Source organism: Microchirus variegatus (assembly GCF_963457635.1).
Source record: "Microchirus variegatus genome assembly, chromosome: 18".
Taxonomy (NCBI): Eukaryota; Metazoa; Chordata; class Actinopteri; order Pleuronectiformes; family Soleidae; genus Microchirus; species Microchirus variegatus.
In genome coordinates, this window is record NC_139819.1 from 15,922,186 (window position 1) to 15,927,676 (window position 5,491).

Consider the following 5,491-nt stretch of genomic DNA (forward strand, 5'->3'; position numbering starts at 1 on the left):
CGCCACTAGCTAACCGTTAGCCTTTAGCTGTTAGCCGTATTAGCACTGGCTGCTAGCTGGGCTGAAGCTACAGTCAGAGGTCGTACAGAGATGAGAGGTCTCACTTTGAGGGCTTTTTCAGGAACCATGAAACAGATGGATCATTAGGCACCGTTGATACATTATGAGTGTATTTAATATGCACTCACTTTTGAACATGTATTTCTATAATATGTATGTATCATCGGGTGTATTTGTGTTGCTATTTGGTGGCAAAACGTATAACTCTCTCCGGCCAGTGACAAATATGAATTAAATGACAAATAACACTTTATAAGCCAGAAGAGCTGAGACATACAAATACTATACAAATACTCCATTGCTTGTATGAATCTTCTTGGTTGAAAATATTATTGACAAATAGTTAACTACCAACTACACAGTTAATTCCCACTTGATACTTTAAATCTCAGATTTGAGATAGGTATGTGTGCAGATACATTAAACATGTTTTCACAAACGGTTAATGTGATAAAGAAGACAGATATAAAACACGCAACTATAGTATTTGGATTTTGGCTCTTGTTTCCTTTTTGGTGTTGTGTTTTTGAACAACAGGGTAGGTGATCTCTTTCATAGAGGATCTCTGCCGCTGCTCAGCTGTTGGCAACTTGCTGCTCCATTTCCGCTTCCGCGTTCAGTCACGTGCTCCAGTCAGCTCCACAGGTGGACAGTAGAGTGAAGTTTTAGTAGCAGAGGAGTTTCAGTGATCAGATTGATCATTTCGATCAGAGTGATCGGAACGATCGGCCGCTGTCAGGAGTATGCGCTGATCTTTGTGACGTCACAGCGGTGTTTGTCTCCATGACCTCAGACATTGGACTTCTGTGAATGTGACTGTTCATAAAGTGAAATGAGTGTTTAGTTAATTAAATAATCGAACAACAACAAATTCCAACAAAATGTCATAAAATAGTTAGTTAGAGACACTGAATATATCTGTATTTTTTGTTATTTATCTATTTATTATTAACCTAACATCATACACAAACCTAACACCATGTGTGTGTGTTCTTATGTTTGTAGCTTTGTGAGGTCCAAAAAACGTATAGGGAGTGAGGACATTTTGGCTGGTCTTTACATCTTTAAAGTGCTTTTGGGGGTTAAGGGTTAGAATTAGGTACTTATTTGTGATTGTCAATGAGGGTCCTCACTTAGAATGCTGCACAAACTGGCCCTTCAAATGGAGATTGGAGATGGAGAGGTACATTTTAAACAGAGGGTTTTGAGATAATTCATAGATTAAGGAAATTATTCGTACCATCAAAAAAAAACATTAGTTAGCATTTTTATGTAGATATGCCAACAAAACATTTCAAGATTCAAGATTCAAGATGCTTTATTTATCCCGAGGGAAATTATTGTGCAACAATTGGGAGGTAAAAGTGTAGATGTACAAGAGATAAAAGATACATAAAATAAAATAAAATAAAATAAAATAAAATAAAATAAAATAAAATAAAATAAAATAAAATAAAAATAAAGCAAAAATAAAAGTAAAATAAACAAATAAGACAAATGCAACAAAGTGCCAAACAGAAGGAAAAAGACATACAACAGTAACTTACAATAGTAACTTAAATGCAACAATGCCATAAAAAAGAAGAATAAAAAAAGAATCACAGTCAACATAGGTATATATAATATACAGCAGTACGCACGGAAATAAAATAAGTATACAACTCAATATGGTGAGCAAATTTGCAGTGTAGTGTAGATTATGAAGACGATCACTGTCAGGCATCAGGACACAACAAGCATGAATAAAAACTTCTTATGTTCTTGAAGGGCTGTCCCTTTTTGTGTGCCTACATTTTAACCACTACGCCTTATAATACAGTTCCAGGTGGCAAGGTGTGGGAGTAAAAATCAATCATTGAATTGGGTCCAGATTTGATCCGTTTCTACATTTATGACCTACTTGTAAAAAAAAAAGAGTGAATTATGAGATTATTTGTTTTTATTAATGAAGTGACACCTTCTATGACGACAGCAGAATCTCCAGTAACTGGGATGGAGGATTTACTGTTGGAGATTTAGCTGCTCTGGAGTAACAAGTCATGAAAGGTCAGAAGTCATAGTACAGCAGGTGGATAAACATTTTTCTTTCCTTCTCTGGCAACACAACTCCCCATTTCAATGTCCCTCAAAGAAGAGACTGAGCGGAAACTGGGACTTTAACTCAGGGTTCCCCTGATGACCTGCACTGACGTCGATTTAACCTCACTGTGAGGTCAGATGACCCTTCCCCCAACACACACCTGGCAGGCGGTGTCAGATGGTCAGATGATTGATGGAGCTGATTAACTAAAGGAAACTCACTTGCTCGTTTCTTGAACCTGTCAAAGTTAATTCTGAATACATGTTCAATACTGAGTTGATGTCACTGGTTCAGTTTACACCGATACAAACTGATTTGTGGCTATGTTTAGTCGGAAAATTAGCAAATAGAAATGTACATTTTACTAAAGACACACAACGAGTCCTTATATTATCTATAAAATAGAAGGACTAAAACCCCATATGGTCCAAACAAACAGGACCCCTAATTATTCATCAACCCCCACTACCACATACACACACACGCACACATACACACGATAGGTCTTTAATGCCACTTAAGGCTGTTAGTGTTTCCTGTTGACGTCCAAAAACAGGCTCTTGAGAAGCCATTACTTTCCACTCTGCAAACCTCTTTGCACACACTCACACGCACGCGTGCACACACACACAAGCACGCACACAAGCGCGTGCACACACACATGCACACACAAACGCGCGCGCACACACAGGCTGAGTAGAACCTGAGAAGGACAAAATTATTATTTATGTCTTTTTTTTTACATGAAAAAAGAAGTCTGCGGATGTGATTCATGAAAATGATGATAAAGTTTTTTTTTCTTTTTTTTTAATATATAATATATATATATATAATAAACGTAGAAACACATTTTAAAAATGTGCATATAATGAAAAAGTTCGGTGACAGAACAGAAGGATCATGCCCTTGTATGGAGGCCACTGAGGAACACGCATGTTCAGAGAATTGTCCTTTAAATCATTTCAGTTCAATTCACTGGGTCAATAGAATTAAAAAACACAAATTATCCACACACATACACACAAGCCTTTCAGTTCACAGACCATTTCACTCTAATGTCCTCCCCCACTCACCCACTGGGCTCCAAAATGAGATGCATTCACACACGCACACACACACACACACACACACACACCGTCTGAGTTGCTGCAATTTAACAACAAAGTGGCCAGAGGTACAGTATGTTGGCCAGACCGTAGCATTGCAATCGTGCATAGGATGTGACTTTTTTAAAAGATCATTACTAATTAATATTATCGAATTATCTGTCCAGGGTGTACCCCTGCACTTTTTCAAGTGTAGTTGTATGAAGCACTGACCCACAGCACTGACTGCGCTGTGTATGCTCCCATCACTGAGGACCAGCCAGGGACAGGCTGGCACAATCGGTGAAAATATGGCTGCTCAAGACTCACCTAATAAAACTTTTACTACCTTAAGTGTGCAGTACCTTAAAATGTATTTGCTGCTTCATCTTACCATTAGGAAGTCTTTTTCTGATGGGAACCTGCTGTGTAAGACACTTTATAAACCACTCACTCCCTGCACCGCTGTCCATAAAGAGAAAATGTACTATTTTAGATCAGCACACAGAGGTTGTGATCAACCAACCCCTCCACAGGTAAGTTCAAATTTTATATTTTGTGACGTTGGTGTTTGAAATCCTCTTGATTAACCTGCCATAAATTCACCAAAGGAGGCAGCAGTGGACAACAACTGCTATGGACATTGGATTGAGGAGGGAGTAGTTTGCAAACTTCTAGTCAGATGTTGCAAGATAAAGTGGTAAACTCAGATATTGTACTCTTAAACTGGTACAGAGTTCATTGGAAGAGTGTTACATTGCATGGCTAAAAATGTGAAATAGCTTTACCATAATGCTCCCATTTACAGATGCAGCAAACCTCCAGTACCCCACGCCACCAACCACTCTTAAAACAGCCTTACTACAAATGAAAATGGATGTATACTGTACATCTGTCCCTTAGAAAACCTGTCCCCTTTCAAAACCTTAAAGTGCTAAACCGTAGTGGTTAAAACTCAGTTAGATACTGGGTTGAAATGTCAGTTCTGCAATGTTTTCATTTTCACTTTGATGGGGAAAAAAAAGCGAGCTGCTGTGATGGTGGTGTCCACACACTTTTGGTCCACATCGACTACAAATAGAAATCTGACCACACAGCGGAGGTTGGTGAAGACAGACAGGTGTATTCAGACAGACAGATCCTCAGAGGTTAGCGTGAGTATTACTACAGGCTGCTGCTTTTAGACGACTCATTACTGCGACCTCCTGGTGTCTGAATCCATCCCACATTACAGATACGGCAGAGAAATGCCCACTCTCATCCCAGCACATCTAAATGTATGGAGCTGCAAACTTTCCTTCTGGATCATTCAGCCCACTGAGCACTAAGCACTGATGATGAAGGTCACAAAAGACACCAACACTTTAGCCCATAATATTGTTTTAGGTCCACAGTCTCTTGGAGATGTACTGGTCAGAAATGATCCTTACAATAGCAACTAACATGGTCTTTTATGTCACTTCATTTCCTCTCAGAGGCACACCTCTAAGGTCACTATCACAGTGAACAGTGATAGTTGATCGTTATATTTATTGCAAGAAAAACAGTAGTTTTCACATTTCACATTTTAGCATTGTAATATTCTGTTTTAAAAAAGCACTAAAGCAGGGGTCTCAAACTCGAATGACTGAGTGTCTAGTTTGGTCAGTCCTGGGTCGGTGAAGTAAAACCTTTTCAGAAAAATTCATGGAAATGATAATATTTATGATGATATTTCACAAAATTTCACATTAAAAGTGGTTGTTTTGATATGGAACGAAAAAAAAGTTGACAATATAACCATATTTATGATGCATATTTAATATAGTAATAAAAAACATACAGAAATAAATAACTAATGGTGGGCACGTTCACAGTGGTTAACGGCGTTAACGTTAAATCACGTTAACATACGTAAAGGCATGATGCATTTCCATGACGACAGACCGGAAAAAGATACACGTGACCAGGGGCGGCCGGTGTATAGGGACGATTTGGGCGCCGCACTCCCAACTAGGAGGAGAAAGAGAATTTTTTCTTCAGCAATTCCAAAGATCCTTAGTACTAATATTCCTTTCAGCCGTCTCTGCCAGCGAAGGTAGTGTTTAGTGTTCTAGACATCCATCCATCCATTATCTACCGCTTTATCCTCCACCGGAGGGTCACAGGGGATGCTGTGCCTATCTCAGCTGACATTGGGCGATAGGCGGGGTACACCCTGGACAGTTCGTGTTCTAGACATAATGTCTGTCATTGTCCAATCAGAAGCATCAGATTCAAGTCACGT